This window comes from Myodes glareolus, chromosome 21 (genome assembly GCF_982192425.1).
Source record: "Myodes glareolus chromosome 21, mMyoGla1.1, whole genome shotgun sequence".
NCBI lineage: Eukaryota > Metazoa > Chordata > Mammalia > Rodentia > Cricetidae > Myodes > Myodes glareolus.
The window spans coordinates 54,251,945-54,272,561 of NC_142046.1; the positions used below are offsets into that span (position 1 = coordinate 54,251,945).

The window sequence follows — 20,617 nt, forward strand, 5'->3', positions numbered from 1 at the left end:
CCGCCCCGCCCTCAGGCCCCGCCCCCGGTCTGGAGGTCGGAGAAGCAGGTCTCCACCCTGCAGAGACCCCGCCCCTAAACTCGCGGCACGGCTCCGCCCCGCCCTCGGCCCCGCCCCCGTCCTGGAGCCCCTCCGTACAAATCTCCACCCCGTCGCCAGGCCCCGCCCCCAAACCCAGGTGACACCGCTCCGCCCTGCTCCCCGGTTCCCGAGTCCCTCCCACACGGCCCCTTCCCCGCCCTCAGGCCTCGTCCAAAGTGAATACTTCCGGCTTCCCTCCTCCCACAAGATGGCCGCCCGGCTGGGGTTTGCCAGTGTTGCTCTCCTCCGCCTCCGCTCAGCATCTGGGAGGCCTGTCATCCTCTTGGTTAACCTCAGCCTCCAGTAATCCTGTCAATTCTCCTCTTGGTTAGTCTCGTCATAGAATATAAAAGCTAGGGCTTAAGTCTGTGAGTCCAACCCTGCCTTCTGCCTTTCCCCAAAGTAGCATGACCTTGACCTTCCTCAATCAAGAGATTAAAATGTAAGCTTCAGTTGTGTGATTGATTTAGAATAGGTAGTCAGCGACGACTGCTTCTATTTCTACTGTGGAGGGAACTCTGGGCATATTCTCTTAGTTTACTGAGAGGCATCTACTAGAATTCGTGGAAATCTCCCGAAGCTTCTTGAAGCCAGTGTATGAAGAGGCTCTGTTGAATACACTGAATAAACTGAAGAGGCTCTGTTGAATACACTTTCTGGAGCCCAAATTATTTCAAATTTAAAGCCTGATCACATTGTCCTTATAAGCATCTCTTTAAAAAATAATCTTGCTTTGCCAATTTAACTGTTTTGTCTGGCAACTACAGCGCCCCACAGTCTGTGCAATTTTAGTGCAAAAGTACAATACTGTACGGTTTACTAAGAAAAATCACAGTGAGCGTAAGAATATGAAACTTAAAAGAAGGTGAACAGAATTGAAACTATTTTTTTAATGCAGCCTACTCACCTCTTTTTTCATTTTTTGTCTTTTTCACTTTTAACCATGCATGAACCTAGCTACACACACACACCAAAAAAAAAAAAAAAAAAAAAAAAAAAAAAAAACCCTTCGGTTATCTCAAGGCTAAATTTCTGCTTAGAAAATATGAACATTAGTTAAGTATTTAATGAACTTTGACTGTTAGAGGACTACTAAAAGATAGGCCTAGAAAGGTAAGTTAGGGCCAACCTGTAGGAATTCCTCACCTTATCTGGGTTTTGAACCTTATCCTTTGACCACACAGTAAGACTGGTACATTTTCCCCACACAGGAACATGTCAGTGTGTTTCATGCTATATGATCTGGATGCTTTCCCAGGATAAGTTAAAAGATGAAAGGCAAGAAAAACAGTATGGTGACTTTGGGACTGGTCAAGACATAAGGAATAACCTACTCTGGGCTGGTGGCAGTAAAGGTTTGAGAGGTGTTTCAAAAGAACTGTGGCACTTGATTGCTGGTAGTGGCAAAGAAGCAGGTCTGTGAATACTAAGTCTTTCCTCATTCACTGAAATAAAGAGAAGGAATCAAAATAGAACATTTCTAATATATTTTCCAGCTCTAAAATTCTGCTATCTGGAGATGAAAGAAAGAACTATTTCAATGCATTTACAAAAGAGGAAGAAGTTACAGAGCGAATTTAGTTCAAGACCTAAAATCTGAATCCTTGAGACATTATCTGTAATGCTCTCGTTTCTTGAAGTTATCATTCTTTCCCTCTGAGGCCCTGGGAGTTTAGATATTCGGTTTAAAGAACCCCAGGCTTCAGATGCCACCCCTGGGTGAAAGAATAAAAAACACTTCATCGTCTTGTGAGCTGATAGTACTCAAGGAGGCATCAGCACACATAACTATGAATGTGCAAGAGTATGTTCACAATCCATTGTTTTTCATTTTATACATAAGTGCCTTCTTATAGTTTGCTCTCCCTTTTCTTCTTGTTCATTCAATCTGAATTAAAATTACACTTTGAAAATAAAACTTAAAAAAGAAGAAAATCTACAATAAGTCATAAGATACATATCTTGGTTATCAGGAAACGGTGCAGAAGACTCAATAATAACTCTTTTATTCAACTACTATTTGTTAAAACAGGTAAGCATGAAAATCCACCATGAACTAGAACAATGTAAGTGCATTAACATAGTGCAGTATATAAACTTAGAGAAGGCAAAGGCCTCTGTTTGATAATCTTTTTATCCTTAGAGCTTAGACCAATGCTTTCTGTGATATACGACAGGCATTCTACAAATGGGTTTTGAATGACTGAATAAATTACAATTGTCTACCTTGCCTACCAGCTAACCAGGAGGTTGAAATGTTCTATTCAATATGAGTTCTTTGCTATAAAGAACTGCCACGTAGCTAAACAATAACTGATTTCTTATTTCAATAACTGATTTCTTATTTTTCCCTGCTTTTCACAGGCTTAATTTTGTAGCCTAGTTTTAAGAGTCATCTAAATGGTTTACTTTTTTGTTGTAATACTGTGACTTAACTTAATTTCAGGTCATTTTAAGGCCCTGAAAATTATCTTTGCCTATGCTTACAGGTGTGTGTGCTTTGACAAGCACCAAAGAGGCTATTTTTCCCCTCTCCCTTTCAAGCTGGTACTGAAGCACTCACACAAAAACAATGAGAGGAGATGGAGCCTGATCATCTCACCTGACTATCGATCTTGTTATTGAGCACAGGTAAGGTTCAAATGTGAAAAAATAAGCAGGGGCCATTGTCTGGACCAGAATTTAAGAAGTCAAGCGTGAAAACAGAGTTGGGTTGTGAAATTACAAGTAAAATCAGTGAATTAGATAAGACAGGATGTAGAAACCATAAAATAGAACCTTGGGGGCACAGACAATCTGTTTCGAGATTTAGCTTCTCCATACTTGTGGTTTTCTTTTGACCACTTTATTTTGAAAGAACACAAAAAAGAAAGAAATGCACTTGTCTCCTCTTCCAGCCTGCACGGGGCTCATTGACTAATTAAATAGATAGTTCTAAAAGAATCTGTGAAGCATCTCTAAGTTTGGATGGTGTCCAAAATCAAACACTAAAACTAGCCAGCTTTGTATACTAGAAAGGGTCAGTGGAGGAAACTTTGGATTTTATCCTTTACTTTGGAGTAAGATTTTGAATATTTTTTTTGACAGCTTCTAGGTAGATCTGCTCAGTAAATAGCACAGGGAAGGAAGGAAGAAGGGAGGGATATTCCATACCCTCAATACCCTCATCTTATCTTACTCAAACCCTAGAATTATTCGCCTAAGCAAGAATGTTGCTGGGCCGTGATGGTGCATGTCTTTAATCCCAGCACTTGGAAGGCAAAGGCAAGCATATCTCTGTGACTTCAAGACCAGCCTGGTCTACAGAGTGAGTTCCAGGACAGTCAGGTCCATATAGAGAAGCCCTGTCTTGAAAAACAAATCAAACAAACAAAAATGTCAAGAATATATTTTAGGGTGTCCAGTCTCCTTTGCCAGAAGGGGAAGGCCCCGTTCTCTCTCAAGTGCATGGGTCCACATCTCTCTCACCGGGACAGTACTTGCCATACAATATTACTTGATAAATACTTGCTTGCATTCTTACTCATGGGATACAACCTAGACAAGACTGTGACTGTTCTATATTTAGAGTCATTTAAAAACGGAAACACCTGCTCTCTCATGGGCTGCCTTCTTACTGTAAATGAGAGTAACAGAGGGGGAATTGTCCAAACCTGACTCTCTGTTTGGCAGAAGAGTAACCAGATGTTTTCTGGAGCTCACAATAGCTAAAACAATAAATGGGAACTCATCACTGGCTGTGACACAGAAAATAGATGATGAACAAATCTGCTCTGGAACTCTCTTCTCTGGGTATGGCATGGCTGTCTCAAAATCAGAAGATATGATTACCCAAACCTTCACAACGTTGAGTTCAACATTCTCTGGTGGAAGGATTAGGGGGAAGGTCATTGACCCTCATCTGAGATCACAGTCATGCTCCTGCCCTGGACTTCACCCCAACCCCTAGTTGCGTATAATCTTATCCAGCTCTGACTTACAGTCAAAGAAAGGTGCTAGAGACTAGAGGTAGATTGTTAACGGAATTGGGGCATTTCATCTGTGTATGTTCTGGAAGTTCATCACCCATGGTGAGAATTGGGGATGATGCAAGTTACTTATTTTCAAACCACAAGCAGAGATTTTAAAAAAAAAAAAGGAGGTCTCCTCTTTCCCTTTCTCTTCACCTATTCAACATGAGGTTTCTGAGCACAGAGAGAGCCGTCATGTTTCTAGTCTATCTAGCATTCCTCTGCTCCTGTTAGAAGGGCAAAGTCAAGAAGGAGTATGTCTCCTAGTACAGAGTGCCTAGCCTGTGAGGAGACTGGAGAAGAGGAAGTTGTTATGGAGCTACTAGACACATCAAGGGGTAGAGCACATCATTGAAAATAATTACAAAACGGCGCAGGAGAAGTCTGGAAAGGGAAATAGAGCTTTATGCCAGCCTCACCGGAGCGCAGCTACCATAAGAAGCTCTGTAAACAGCCAGCTGGGGCAGGGTGTAGCTCATGCTCGCAGGGATGGCTTCCCACTCAAGCAACTCTCCTGCTGTTTCCTCCATACATCTCAGTCTTGATGAGCTTGAAGTCTTTCTACCATTGTTTCTCTTTCTCAGCGTTTTTTTCACTTCTCAGTACTGCGACCCACAAGGCTTGGATCCGGAACCCTGACAAGGGACATTAAGGGAATGAAGAAATTGTAGATACACAGGTCCACATTCAGAAAAGCTGGGGTCGGGTTGAGTGTGTGCACTCTGATAGAGAGAACCTACTGTGGCAAGCAAGCTGGAAACTTATGGTGTTTATTTCCAACAGCACGCATGGCTAGTCTCCATTGGAGGTGTCTGTAGACATGCAATCTCAGACTATAAACATCTGGCAGGGAGAAGCTGCAGTTGCATACACTGATCAATTATTCATAAACATTCATATTTGGTCTAGAAGAAGAAGGTTTTACCAATTTAGATCTTGACCCATATGGGGAAAGGCTTTGCCAATTCCCCACGGGCCCAAGACCTTGGTCCTCATTATGGCTAATGCCCATGTCTACAACACACTCAGGACTTCACTCCCTTGGGGCTTCCTTTGTTCCCTGTATGTCAGTTTTCTCATTTCTTTATAGTTGCATGCTGGTAGCAATTTGGTATAAAAGGTTACTCGTTCCTCACATGATTTGTTTGAAACAATTCTAGTGTGCTGGTTTAATCAACACCTAGAAAAGCCAAATTAATGAAGAGAAATAAGAGTGTAGTGGTGGTGGCGAGCAGTCATGAGGATTAAGAAGGATAATTAAACAGGACTCTTAATCACAGCCAGAAATCCAAAAATCTATCCTGCTGGTCCTCATCCAAGCCTTTGGACCAATATCACTTGTAGAACATAATTCCCCAAAAATGCAGATGCCAAGGCCCCAGGCAGACTTTCTAAATCAATGTCATTGACATTATGTCCAGATGTGCTATGTGTACACACATACATATTACACACACACATATATTTATATATAATGTACTTGAGCTTCTACAATATGGGTCTTGTGCTGATTCTAGAAATCACAAAATGCTCATGGGCAACAGGACTGTTTGTATAAGAAGAAGGCAGAAGATTTTCCTAGGGCATCAGACTCTGGGGGAGAAACCTTCTCATGACAAGCAGCAGGCACACTGAATTCGGCACCTTCCTTCAGAATTCCGTATCCGTGGCTGTTGCTACTTAGTTTTGGTTTTTCCTTTGTGTGGAAAAACAAAACAAAACAACTGCTTTCCCCAGGCCTTGTAGTCTAGAGTGCATCTTCCCTGTGGCGCCACTTCTAACGCCCGCTCAGGAAGTCCATGTTATAGGAGCAACTGGGTGAAGTAATGTTCTGATCCTTGGGGTGTACTGTGGGCGATGTAGCAAGAATTCAGTGCAATCACTTCGCCATCTCTTAAAGCGTTAGCTTTTAAGAAATAGTTATAATTTCTTTTATTTTTCCCCAGAGATTTTTTTTCTAAAATATGGCTCTTGACTAATCTTCTCCTTTGTGGCTTGTGATTTTGTTGTTTTATGTAAGAAATTCTTTCTGTATAAAGTCACAACAGCCTTTGCTTACATTTTTATCCCCTTAAAAGTTGTGCCTCTAAAAATTGTTACACCTGGTGCCATTGTTCAAATTCCCATCTGTCACTGGAGCTCCACTGGAGCCCCAAAGCTTAGAAAGTTCCTTCACACTCAGGGGCCACTTCAGGACTCCTGATACAATCAACATCAAAGTCCAGCAACAAAAAATCAAGTAATAGAAATGTACAAAGAGATTTAGAAATCTACAAAAGGTATTCAAGGAAGATAACAGCGTGGTATCAGCTACTGGAAATACAAGTTCTCTTAAAGTCAATATATTTTCTCCCATACTGGAGAGATAAGGCCAATAGCATGGCAGACCCAAAGGCTAGCAATCACTCTCACTAAGGGTAGGTGACTTACATGTTTGTCAAATGTCTCCTACAATGCTTGCCCTATTTAATGTCTGTCAGGGCCTTGAAGATGCCCTTGTACAAGTCACTCCACAGGTCCATTTTCGATCCAAAGAGAGAACAACTGCCACCCAGAAGGAAATCCTTGGATGAAATTCCTGGAAGGTGTTTCCATGGCTGAACCCTGTTCTGACATCTCACATCCACCTGCTCTCCCCAGTTTTGGGCTCAGATTTGGGGTTAGTTATTGGACTGGGGCTCTGGCTCTCAGAAAGCTTTGTGGTCTTTTTATCCCTGCCATCTTCTACCTTCCGCCACGGATGGCTTCAGATCCCCCGCTGTGCCCACCTGTTATTGACTTGGCTCACTTGTGCTTTGTGCTCCAACCCATCAGAACCAGAGGGCCTTGATTCCCTCTCAAGCTGGCAAAAAATCACCTGCCAGCTATAACTTTGCAGCTGCCGCCTTCTGAAGACCATCACAAACCCGCACAGCCAGGCTTAGAATACTCTCCAACCGCCCGACCCACAATCATCCTAGCAAAAGATCCGTCTCCCCAGAAGTGAAATCACCTGTGTTCAATATCAAGCCTAGCACTGATATTGAACCTGTTTTCCTCTTTCCTGGTGACTCTGGTACCTGAGTAGGCCCAAGTGATGATTTCCTGCCAGCACCTTCCCTTCTGCCTGCTATAAGAAGTGCGGCCCCATCCCTCCCAGAGGAAGCGGGCAGGAAGAGGCCTGAACTTGCGGTGGAAAGGGCTGCCTTGGCTGAAGGCAGAAGGCAGGTGGCTCTTTCCTGCCTCCCTAACCTGTGCTCTTTTCTCCAAGTCAGCTTCCTCAGTTAAAGCACAGACCAGTATATATTCCTGCCACTTCCGATCTGTCCACAGGGAACCAGCCCAGGGCTCCACTGCCCCCAGATCTTGGCTTCCACACGCCTGCCTGCCCCCCTCTGCACTCAGAACAGCGTTCTGAACAGCAGCAGCGTTCTACCTTGGGGCAAGGTTTGTGATCTGAAAGCTCTTAGGTCGTCAAGAGCCCTCCTGTCACAGCGTCCTGGCCACAACAGAAGTGCCTCAAACAGCATCAAGAATTGTGTGGCTGGGGCAGGGGATGTCGCTCATTTGGTAGAGTTTTGGCCTCACGTACATGAAGCTCTGGGTTCCATCCTTAGGACTGCATTAATTGGGTGTAGTGGTGTACACCTTCAGCTTCATCAGCCAGGAGGCAAAGGCAGCAAGATTAGAAGTTCAAAGGTCATCATTGGCTACAGAGCAACCATAAGACCTTGTCTTAGGAAGGAAGGAAGGAAGGGAGGAAGGAAGGAAGGAGGGAGGGAGGGAGGGAGGAAAGGAAGGAAGGAAGAACGGATTGTAGGTCTGGAGTTTTCTTCCACTTTCTTCACCTCCCCAGGGGACTACTCAGTTTTCCTTCTTTTCAGGTAAATGTGAACCCAGCCAGCCCAAGTTGCGCTTCCCTGCAAGCCTCGTGAGTCCCTGCAGCCACAGTTTGCAGTTCCGTCCTGAGCAGACGGATGGCATTACTTAGGAGTGGCAAACTCAGTATGGGGACCTCTTTAGTAGTTCTACACATCTTAGGCCAGGAGCTGGAACGTGCCCAGGACCCAGGTGAACGGGCCGTCTGTCTGCCTGGAAAACTTGTCAGCTCTAGTGGACCATTCACTGAGGATTCCTGCATGGTGTATATCCTGTATATCTTGGCTTCAGGTAGCTCGTATATACTCTTCAGGACTGCTGGGGAGGGGAGCTAAAAATATCTTAAGGCATATTGTGTTTGCTTAATTTCTATGGTTGACATGAAGGATTACAAAGACCGTGGTGACTTTAAACATATGCTCTTACTGTCTTTCTTACAGCTCTGTACGTTAGCGCCCCACATCTGGGTTAAAGTCAATGTCTGAGCAGGGCTGCGTTCTTCTGAAGGTTTTAGGGAAGCATTCCAGCCCAGGTTCTAGCCACCCACGTGTGGGAAGAGGCCTGTGACCCTCTTCCTCAATTTTCAAAACCAGCCAGGTTGTAGCTCTCTGGTCTTTCTTCCATGGAATGGTTGTGGTTTCGATGTTTTTTCCACTTTCAGTGATTAGGTTGGGTTCACCTGGGTCATCCCAAACACTCTCTCCGTCTCAAGGTTCCGGATTTAATCACTCCTCTTCTTTGAGAACGCTCTGTTCTTCTGAGTCACTTTGTCGTGTCCATCACAAGCTCTGGAGACATCACACAAGCACAGTGGGCTCTGGCCTCGTAAGCTCTTTCCTGTCTCCACCTGTCTGTTTCTCCCACGACGATTCTTCCTCAGATGAATCTAGTAAAGTTGATCATACTTCGGTTTATGCGTCTTTTTTTTCACTCCTTAGGGTGGGACCTCCAACCTCCTTACTTAGTTGTTGAAAGGAACCAGACATCTCCAGCTGCCCTTTTATCAATGTCTCACCTCTCATTGCTTGGCGTTCAGAAGCTCAAAGCAGGACGTTAATTCAAGCTTACCGCCAGCCACATTTGTACTGCATAGCTTTTTCACACTTGAACATTTCTGGTCTTAATCTCTTTCTGTCCACAGTTTTTCATTATGACATTTGAGATACTCTAAACTTGTGAAACTCCATGTTATCTCCTGTTTCTTAACTTGAAAATAACAATATCTTATTGCCTAGTTGTGATAATTGAAAGTCACTAATCTACTATGTCTAACTGGGTATATGATAGAGACAGGCATGCAGGAAATGAGGACCTCTCCATCATTTTGTCCCCACCGACCCCTGCATCCTGAGAAATGGCCTTCCTACACATCTGAATCTTCCTCACTTCTTCTGGAAACCATCTTTGGCTTTCCTCTTGCCGTCCCAGACTTCTTCCTGCCCACAGCTGCCTCTTCCTTCTTTGGGAGCCTCTCCCTTTCCATCTGCACTCCTCTTTCCAATCGTCCTCATCTTCCTCACCAGGGACATCAGAAGAACCTCAACGAGTCTGTGTGAACTGTGGCGGGCCTCTCTTCCAGCAGCTCCCACCCGTGTCCCCTGCAGGGTTGCCCTCTGGGATGCCCAGAAGTTTCATGTCCACAAACTGACTCCGTCGGTTCTACCATGGCCACTGAGAAGAGCGGTGCCCTCACTCTCCCTTTCTTGTTCTAATCCAGGACCTCCTCCACGCCGAGCGATCAGCCACATGTTCTCCCGAGCCATCCTCTCCTCACAGACATTTAGTCTTTCTCTTTTCAGTATCCTTCCAGTTTTACATGCTGTCTTCCAGGCCTGGTTACAGACATTGTGGTGAGCTATTCCACTTCATTCCTCCTAAGTGTGAGATCATCTGTTGGACTAGGATTGCATACACCTTCAAGTAAATATCTGTTTTGTCTGTAACATTTTGGGTTGACTCTTACCCAGATTTGCCTGTGGGTGGACTCAACTTCCCCATGCCCTGTTCCTTTGTTTCACTTTCAGTGTGGAAATGCTGGCCAGACAGCTGTAGGGAAGCCTCCCACTTGACATTTCCCTTTCTGATGATCCAGACCTTTGACATCCTCTCTTCCTACTGCCAGCCTTCTCGCTACAGACCTAATCAGTCTTCACCAAGTCCCCTGTCTGCTCATTCCATATTGTTCTTCAGCGACAGCTGAATATTTAATTTCAAACTCTAACAGAACTAAAAGTCCAGGGTCAGATAGGTGTTAGGGTTATATTTGTTTTCCTTTCCATGTTTTTGGCATGTATGTGTGCATGTATGTCCATGTGCATGTATAGTCTGCAGGTGATGTTAGGAATAATCCTCAATTACTCTTCTACCTCATTAATTAAAATAAGGTACCTCAGTTAAACCCAGAAATCACCAATGTGTCTAGTCTTGCGAGGCAGCTTACTGCAGGGATCCCCTATCTGCAGAGGCTGGAATTACAGACAGGGCACCACAATCATCCAGTTGGGATCCAGACTCCAGGCCTCATACTTGTTTGGTGACCACTTTAACCACTGAGGCAGCTCAGCCCCGAGGTTGTGTTTTAGTTTTGTTTCTGTTGTAGGTGTTTATTTATAATTCTAGGTTTTAATCTACCACGAAGGGGAAGTCAGGGCAGGAACTTGAAACAGCCAGTTACATCCAGCAGTCAAGAGCAGAGAGAGAATTAATGCATGAGTGCCTACTACTCAGCTCACTTTCTCCACTCATAATATTGTAGGACTGGAGTCTGGGGGATGGTGATGCCCACAGTGGACTGGGTTCCCCCACGCCAATCAACATGATCATGACAGGCCCCCCACAGGCACAGCCACAGGCCAACCTGATCTGGCCAATCCCTCCCTAAGATCCTCTTCTCGGGTGATTCTAGACTGTGTCAAGTTGACAAAGCTAAACATCTTAGGGCTGGAGAGACGATTCCGTGGTTTGGAGCACTTGTTGCTCTCACAGAGGGCACGGGTTCGATTCTCGGCATCTACATGGCAGTTCACAACCAGCCTTACTTCAGTTCCAGAGCATCCACTGCCCTCGACCTTGGTGGACACCAGGCACAAACGTGGTACACGTAAATGCAAGCAAAACATTTATACACATAAAGTAAAATAAATAAATCAAAATAAAATGGCCATCTTATGTTGGTTTGAGTCATTAGCTCAAACAAACAAACAAAAATGTTAGCATTGCCATTTTCTGCTCTGCCTTCAGTCTTACAAGCTTCATGCTGAGCACAGCTCCTCTAGAAAAAATGAATCCAGAAATCCAAGTTCTGTAGCTGTACACCGTCTCTCAAAGGCAAGAGAGTATCCCGTTTGGTGGTTCTAGAAAGAAAAGTGAAGAAACCCCTTTCTCAGATGCTCCAGTGAACCTGGGACCTGAACCAGGCCACATGCCTTCCCTGAATCGGTGTGTGCGCCTGAGAAATGCCGTGTCGTAGCCGACTGAGACCAGAATGCATGAGCAGTTGCTGCACCAAGAATCCGCGAACCTGATGACTCCTGACCTGGGATGCTTCTCCTCCCTGTTCACATGAGAGAAGCGGGAATCAGACGTAAGCCTGGAACTCAGAAGGAGACAGAAAGGGGATGTGGAGCTGGGCTGAGGAGTCAGACAAAGCACACTGCCTGTCCACAGCTTCTTCATAAACCCTAACAAGACATTTACTGGGTTGTCTGACTTGCCTTGCCTCAGGTCCAAATTCAGTCTGCTCATATTCTTATAAAGTTTAAATGAAACAACTATCCTCATTCTAAGCGTATTATGTATTTCGTAACACATATTATGCTTCTGTGATACAATGAACAACTCAAGAATGTGCACGTCTGTAAAACTTTTTACATCCAGTGTGGTAGTATACACCTGTAATCCTAATCCTCCATGAGGCAGGAGGATTGCCATAGCTGAAAGTTTGGGTTTTTTGTTTTTTGTTTTTCAAGACAGGGTTTCTCAGTAGCTATGGATCCAGTTCTGGAACTCACTCTGTAGACCAGGCTGGCCTCGAACTCACAGAGATCCACCTGCTCTTCCTCCTGAGTGCTGGGATTAAAGGCATGCGCCACCACCACCCGGTTCCATAGCTAAAAGTTAGCCTAGGCTATATAGTGACTTATAGGGCTAGGGCTAGAGTGAGACTTTGTCTCAACGAAACAGAACAAAACCCTTAAACTTTCTGACCCATTCAGGAAATGTTTGCTGGCCTGTGTTTCATACCTTTAATCCCAGCATGCAGGAAGCAGAGGTAAGTGGATCCCTGTGCGTTCAAAGCTAGCCTGGGTTACACGGTAAGACCCTGTCTCAGAAGACGAACAAACAAACAACCCTGGACTTTGAAGCCCTCTATCATCCATCCACATTGACTTTGCTGAGCTAACTTGATGGACATTTTCACTTTATGTTCATGCTATAATCCATTCAGATGAGTTAATTCATCTAAATATTGCTCTTCCTCATTCAGCTTTCTCTTTTATTCGGGCTCTCTTTATACAACCTGGAGTGCAGCTCTCCAAACCCTGTGTATCTATCTCCAAAGACCCTCCTCCTGCTCGCAGAGACTTCCCCATGTTCACAGCGCTGGGTCTCCCTTTCCTACATTCATCCTCTATTGGTATTAGGAGGCACTGTGAGTCTGTGTTAGACGCACATGACAGCGGCTTCTCTGTTGAATGCAATGCTCCTGGCCCCAAGCACCTTTGTATAGAAGCGTGTGTGCACATGCATGTGTGTGTGTGTGTGTGTGTGTTGCTTTAGTAAAATTTTGAATAACAATGAACCAAGAGAGGGCTCATATCTAACACTTACTAGCCCTGTCAAACTCTGCCTCCCACATACCAAAACTACCCACTTCTCCACAGCTGCACCAAAAGCATCCCATCTCCGCTTCCTGCCATCTGGCCTAAGCACCCTGAACCTCACTGCCCCCCTTTGCCTGAAAAGTATCACCTGACATCATGTTCAAACCAGATAACATGTCTGCTCTCCTGCTTACCATCCTCCACTTGCACACAATAGCCCGCCTCTCCTTAAATCTCAAAGTGGTTCCTTCTCTTCTCAGTCTTCACTCTGGTCCTCTGAGTTTCCGCTGCCTGGTATGTTCTTCCCCCAGGCCATGAATGTCTCCTCATGACTCACAACTCATCTCTCTCCTCTTTGTTTTACCTCTTGCTCCAAACAGACTTCCCCACGCTCTGTGACTCTAGATCACATCACCCTCTTACGCTTTTCCAAAGACCCGATCTCAACCTCAATGCATCTCACTTGCCTCTTCCATGAGAGCAGCTACCTGGTCCACTGTGCTCACCTCTGTGTGTCCAGGTCCAAGGAGATCTCAACAGCCCTTTGTGGAATAAATGAATTAAATGATCCATAGTTACTTTTTTTGAAATAGAAAAACTTCCTGGTTTTGTAAAAGTACACTTAAGTATGATGGTTTGGATATAACTATATGTTGGAAGTGTGGTCCCTGGCATGGCAGTGGTGCTAGGTGAAGGAATCTTGCAAGCATGGGGCCAAATCACGAGGGCTTCATCCTCAGGAATGAATCAATGCCATCTTGCAGGAGTGGGACAGGGACTATGTAACTAGATAGCTCTTTGCAAAACATGGTGTTACAATGTGAGGCCATTCAACAAGTGGCTGAAGGAGCGGAAGGAGCCACAGCAAACAAGCTCGGCTCTTCCATATGTGGCCATTTCCTTTTTTATTTCTATCTCATGATGTGATGTAGTCTAGGGGGCGGGATGGGCTGGAACTGTCCTTACCAGACCCTCAGCCATGAGAATAGGGAGTCTCTAAATATTAAACTTCCAAGATTCAGGTATTTGGTTACAGCAACCTAAAATGTACTAAGATTCAAGTGCCTACTTCCATGGATTTTATCAGTTAGGGCTTTACACAAAGAAACCTCTTAACAGTTGTATTAGTTATCAAGAATGACAACAATGAAAACCCATAGACTGGGTAGCTTAAATGATAAATATTCTCTTACCACTCAAGAGACGGGAAGTCTAAAACCAAAGAGTGTGTTGGGGGGGTTAGTTACTTTGTAGACTCTCAGGGAAACAGTGACTCACCTTCCTCTTAGCTTCCAGTGGCTGCCAGCCATCCTCGGTACTCCTTAGCTTAAGATTACTTGCTCCGGTCTCCACTCTGCTTCACGTAGCCCGTTCTTCCAGGTGTCTCTGTGTGTGCTCTTGTCTCTTCCTAGACGTGCACAGATTTGCTGTTCCCTTTGCTTGATTCGGTAAGAGCTCATTTTGAACCTGGACTGATTACATCTGCGGAAACTCTTTCCAAATGAGACCACACTGAAGTGCCGAGTCTTTTCAGGGTGTGTGTGTGATCACTCTAGCTCTGCAGCTTAGCACAGAAGCATGCAACCTACCCTTGGTGCGCCTGTGCCCAAAGCTGGTTTTAGGGTAACAGAACTCCCTGAACCTTTTTCAGTGGCTTTCAGTTCCCCTTCCCCTTTACAGGTAGACTTGATGTGTGTGAAAGTTGGTACTTCTCATCCTACAGTTAAGAAGTTGCATCTCACACAACCTAAGACAATGGACCTTTGGGGTTGTTTCTTTTTATAGATTTGTATTACTTTAAGCTTGGCAACCTTTCAAGAGATGCCTTTTATTTCCTAACAAATTCCCCATATTTGGGATCCTGTAAACCTGTGAATAAACAGAACTCACTGAAGTGGCTTAACCAGCATAAGAAAGGCCGGGCGAGGCAGTGTGGGGTCAGGGCAAATAGATCTTTCTTAAGCTATTTCAGAGGCATCTCTGTGGCCACACCCTTCATCTTGAAGAGAGGCACACAGGTTTGGGACCTGGGGCAAGAGTGTCCAGACAGGATCCTGGAGATGCTCTTGCTGCCTGGAATTCATGTGTGTCCAACCTTGGACCCAGGATCCCATCTCTCCGATGCCTTCCTGGCTAGCACCAGTGAAATTATCCAGAACCCACTTCTGTCGCCTGTATCCAAAGAAACTGATTTTCTCAAACCTAAAGTGTTTTCAGCCTTGTCGCCGCTCTGCATATTTAGCTCCGAGTTCTGACACCCTGAGTTCATCATGACATGAGGTACACTTTCAGGATGTCCGAGTTCTGACACCCTGAGTTCATCATGACATGAGGTACACTTTCAGGTGTCAGTGCCACCCCGGGCCTACAAATGAACGCAATTACAAACCACGTCGTCACAATTATTAATTTATTTAGGACCCATTTGTTCCCAAAGAATTTCATTGTGTCGAATCATCCTCCAATGCTACAGCAAGAAAAAGGACATTTAAAATAAGGGACAACCACCACAAAATGAAGACACAGGAAAAATAAGGCTAGAAAAGCGAGAAGAGCCACCAGAGCCTCTGAAGGCTCCACAACAGGTAGAGGCAAGATGCCACAACAGGGGCTGCAGGCTATACTTGTTGCCATGGTATCTGGCAACATTTTGTACTTTAAATAGGAACCATTTCCACCTGCATTTGTGTTAAAAGCTTACGATCTTGACATTAAAGGGGGACCATGAGATCATTAAGTAACTGGCCTGGTGAACTGAGTAAGAACTACACAAAAGAATGGTTTGCCTCCAGGCTTTGTTAGTGCTGAAAGGATGGGGAAGCTGGGAGGCATCTGCTCTTCCCCTTCCCTCCCCTTCTCCTCCTCTCCTCTCCCCCCTTCTTTTCTTTTTGTTAATAGTACCCAGAAATCCTTTCAGCTGCAATGCCTTATTTTAAATTAATGATAACTTATAACTTATCTTGCTTTGCACGGTAGATGGACATTGGAAACACATTTTGTAACTCATTTTTACAAATTGAAATATTACAAGTGGAGGGGGGCAGCCACTAAAAACACAACCACCCAGTAGTGAATCTCCTTATAAATCAAACATTATTTTCACTTTATTATTTTAGTGATGAAGGGCTTCCATATATTATAGAGATGTTAGTTTCCTCTTGCAGGTCTCATAAAGTGGAGCCCAGATTTTAAATGCAAACACGGCATACAGATCCCGCTCATACATAGTAACACGGTAAACACAATCATAAGATACTGATCTTCATTATTGTAATGATGATTTTCCCATTTTAATATTTATTGCATCCCCCCTCCCATTGAGCCTTTTCCAGAAGGGAGCTGAGGCAACTATTGAACACATCACAACTGCCATCTAGTGCTTTCTTTGAAAATGACATTTTCCCCCTTCAGAAAGTTGAACACTCCCAGACCAGAGAGGGGTTGAGCAGTTATTTTCTAAAAGCGGATCTGTTTGTTTCCCGTCAAAGAAGCTTTGAACCAGAGTGTACACGGGGTGTAACTTGAGTCCACTCAGCACTCCCAGTTCTGTTGGGGTCTACGCAGGTGTAAAGAGCTACGTAGAGGATGTTGAAGGAAGAAGTCTGCAGGGTGTTTGGTGGGTGGAGGAAGATGTCGGTAGCGCTTTCAGAATTTCTTCCAGCCGGCGAGCACCATCACTGTCTTGTGTGGGGGCTCCGCCTGGTTACCGCTCAGAAACAACTCAGCAGCACTAGGCGGTGCCTGCTGCAGGACGGGCACGGCGGTGGCAAAAAGGCTCACGAGCTTTAGTCTCTCTGCTATGAAGGGACCAGATAAATCTTCTTCCCAATCTTTGGACACATCCCCACCCTTCTGCAGATGCCTCCGGGGCTGTTGTACTCCCAGGAGAACAGCAGCAGCTGCTCCCTTGCCCTCTCCTACCACAGGCTGACTCTCAAGCCGCCTTCAGTTTTCTTTCCTTTTCCTGAAGAACCTGTGAGCTCTCAGGGCTCATCAGACGGTGGCTAGGGGTTTGAGTCTGACTCTCGGACTTCCACCACCACTCAAACTGTTCATCCCCGCTGGTCTCGGCCAGGTCTCTCACCACACCCACCCCCCTTCCAAGGCTAAGCCTCACACTAGAGACATGGGGCACCAAGCTTTCATTTCTGTCTTACTGGGGAGATTTCCTCCTTGTTGTGTTGTTGTTGTTGTTGTTTGGTTTGGTTTTTCGAGACTTGTTTCTCTGTGTAACATGCCCTGCTGTCCCGTAGAGGATGGTCTCAAACTCATAGAGATCTGCCTGCCTCTGCCACCCGACTGCTAGAGTTAAAGACATGTGCCACCGCCACCCTGCTCCTTCTGGTGTTTTTTACATTTCGTTTTGGGTGGGGTTTTTTTTGTTTGTTCGTTTTTTTGTTTGTTTGGTTTTTTGTTTTCCTGTATCTTTGGGCCATTTTCTTTGATAACATCCCTGCCATTTTCCAGGCGTTTCTTTGAGTCTAGTCATTCTGTCCCCACTGTTCTTCCTCAGGCTTCCTTTCTTACCTCGGGTATCCCAGTTGCCACCAAGCTCCACTGGGGACTGTTTCCTCTCTCCACACATTAAATCAGACCAGAACTTCTTGCTTTGTGGGTTTGCTTAGCTGTTTCCTGGCCCACTTCTCTTCCCTCTTCTGAGTTTTCTTTCGTTTTGCTGCACAATACTTTCAAACAACTTCCCCAAATGGGCATGCAACCGAAGCCCTTTATCCACCGACTGTTCTGGCTTACCAGCAGGCTATTCAACAGTGGAGGACTTCAACCCTCGGCTCTGGTACACTCCTTGTGGCCGTCAAACTGTCTTTTCAGAAGACAGGAGACGATTTCTATTTTACCAAGTCAAAGCCAAACACTCCATTTTCCTGTTTCTAAAATTAAGCCCCACCCCAACATTCTATTTTTAATGTTAATGAATGACATTTCAGAACCTGGCTCTGAAAATACAGAACTTCACTATTTTATTAAAGTCTAATAGAGAGGCGGAGGAGGTGGAGTTCCCTCTCCACAGAATGTGCAAAGGGAGAGAGCTCCTTCTGCATCTTTAGACTTAGAAAAGCATCCAGTGAAATAGGCGTGCTGGCTCACTCCCACCCCACCCCAACACTGGCCTTATTTCCCCCGTATTAGGAAGTCTTATGCAAATATTCACAGCTAATACCAGCTCCTTCTAGTCTGTGTGTCCACCACTGAGATGAACACCTGAGTGTTGTAGAAATTACTTAAACTATGTAAAAATGTGTTACATTTATTTATTTATGCTGAATTTAACAACATAAGGATGTACGTTTCATTATTTAAAGCTGTGTTGCATTTGTTTCGCCTTGCCTGCCTAAAGCACCTGATTGGGCTAATAAAAAGCTGACCGCCAAGGGATAGGCAGGGTTGGTAGGCAGAGAGAATAAGTAGGAGGAAAAAAAAGAGAATGAGAGAGAAGAAGGAGGAGAGATGAGGGAGAAAGAGAGGGACATGCCTGGGGCCAGAAGCCACCAGCCAGCCATACACGAGGATCAGTGAAAATAAGATATACAGAAGGAAAGAAAGGTAAAAAGCCGCAAGGCAAAACGGAGATGAAGAAGAATAGGTTATAAGAGCAAGAAAGTACCAAGCCTAAGCTAAGGCTGAGTATTCATATTCATAATTAATAATAAGTCTGTGTCATGATTTGGGAGCCAGTTGGTAACCCAAAAGAAAAAGCCTGGTACAAAGGAGGCTCTTGGACTACGGCAGTTTCAGAAACTGTTGAGGTGGCATGCAAGCGCAACCCTTAGTGACTCCTGCAACTCTGATTTAAGGTTGCTGATTTGTTGCCTGGCAGTAATGTTGGAGCTACCTCTTATGTTTCCAAGAGACATCAACAGGGCGGTATTGAGCAGTCCCATCAGAACAGGATCTTGGTTCTCTCTCCTTTCATTTGTAATGAACAAAGGTCTAAGAGTCCTTGGCATAACAAAGCCCTTCAGAACCCTGTGTTATTTATGTTTCCACACAGGTACATGGTTGCCTCATCACCACGGACCACAGTAACAGCCTCTTTTGTATGACAAGCTTTCCCTGGGGGGAAGCTACACACATCCCACAGCGTGGGTACCGCCAAAGTCCAACTTTGTGAACCATGTCTTTTACTGTGTTATTTACAGGGGCAGAAAAGACACAAAGACAGCTACATCACTAAGACCCACCCCAGCATGGTGACAGCTCACAAAACCTGGGACCCTGGAGCACAGCGCACAGCCTTCAGGCAGCTCAACAGAGTGGAAAGAGAGAACCAGCTCCCCAAAATGTCCTCTTCTCTTAACTCCACATGTGCATTCTCTCTCTCTCTCTCTCTCTCTCTCTCTCTCTCTCTCTCTCTCTGTAGTTTGTTTGTTTGAGACAGAATGTTAGGATGTAGCCTTAACTAGCCTGAAACTCACTGTGTAGTTGACTCAGCCTCAAATTTAGAGATCCATTTGCTTCAACTTTCTGAGTGCTGGGATTAAAGGCACAGTTGACTCCCTTGTCTGCTCTGTACATTCCAGACTAGCTGTTCAACAAGCTTTTGGCAAAATTTCCTGTCTGCATCTCCCATCTTGCCATAGGAGAGCTGGATTACAGATCAGTCTTTATATGCAGATGTGGGAGACTGAACTGTGGGTTTGAGAGACTGAACTCAAGCTTAAGGGCAAGTACTTCACTTACTGAACCACTTCTTGTGGCTCAGATTGGTTTGAACTCATGATCCTCCTGCCTCTCCCTACTGTGGGATATTTGTACACTGTGTAAAAGTGTACTGCTGTGATTGGTGTACTAAAAAACTGTATGGCCAATAGCTAGGCAGGAGGTACAGGCGGGACTTCTGGGCAAAGAGAGGAAGGAGGAGGAGGAATCTAGGCCTGCAAAAGAGATGAGAGGAGACACTGAGGAAGCAGGATGGGTGGTATGTGGCAGAGCATAGACAAATAGAAATGGGTTAATTTAAGTTATAAGAGCTAGTTAAAAATAAGGTCAAACTTTCATAGTTAATAAATCTCCATGTCATTATTTGGGAGCTGGTGGCCCAAAGAAAAAACTGACTACATTTTCCCTTTGACTGCTAGAATTACATGTGCCACTATGTGTAGGTATGTGTAGATATGTACCATTGCATTCAGTATACGCTCTTGATTTTCCTATCTTGGTGACTTGTGACTGGTTTTATCGTTTGGAAATAGCCAACTTTCCTTTGGACATTTTAGGTGTCTATTTAATTAGCAGCATATGTCTAGGCCCTTTTAAACTCAAATTAGGGAACTTAATTCATTGCATTTTTTTTACCGAGTATGTTTAAATATATTTCTATTGATACATTTTTTTCCATTCAGTTTTCTTTTGTTTCTTTTTCTTTTTCTTTTTTCCTTTTTTTAAAAAATTGATAAGTTTGAGTTTGTTCCCTTTGTTTTCCATCAGGGGTTAGATTTCGTTTATTTATTTGTTTATTTATTTATGGGGGGTTAGATTCTTAAGTTTCAGTAGGATATGTCAAAGGACCTTTCAATCCAATTTTTTTTTTTCTTTCAGGGAGATGTTTTTGTCTGGTAAAGTGCTTACTAGTATACACAAAGCCCTAGACTGGATTCCCAGCACTGTATAAACCAGCTGTGGTGGCTCCTCCTCTGTAATCTAGCACTAGGAAAGGGGGGAGGGAGACTCAGGAGACTCAGAAATTCAAGGTCATTTTTAGCTACATAGTGACTTTTAGGTCAGTCTGGAATACTTAAAACCCTGTCTCAAAGAAATAAGTCAATAAAATAAGGTGAAATGCATTATTTCTTCGACTCCAGGAAGTTTTATCTAAAGCCTTTAACG

At 44.5% G+C, this 20,617-nt stretch overlaps 2 long non-coding RNA genes across 4 annotated transcripts; one reads left to right on the forward strand and one right to left on the reverse strand.

The window, feature by feature from the left end:
* The first annotated feature begins 242 nt into the window (after positions 1-242).
* LOC125394761 (uncharacterized) lies at positions 243-20,577 on the forward strand. Of its 3 annotated transcripts, XR_007230317.3 has the most exons (4): positions 243-408; positions 2,571-2,712; positions 7,955-8,240; positions 18,931-20,577. It is a non-coding gene; the product is annotated as an uncharacterized LOC125394761 (long non-coding RNA). The 3 variants fall into 3 exon arrangements; XR_014998800.2 differs by lacking the exon at positions 7,955-8,240 and having other exon boundaries at positions 255-408; XR_015735871.1 differs by lacking the exon at positions 18,931-20,577 and having other exon boundaries at positions 255-408; positions 7,955-8,362.
* LOC125394762 (uncharacterized) lies at positions 10,230-14,408 on the reverse strand. Its single transcript, XR_007230318.3, has 3 exons — positions 14,051-14,408; positions 13,279-13,314; positions 10,230-11,502 (listed from the first exon to the last, which is right to left on the reverse strand). It is a non-coding gene; the product is annotated as an uncharacterized LOC125394762 (long non-coding RNA).
* Positions 20,578-20,617: the final 40 nt, after the last annotated feature.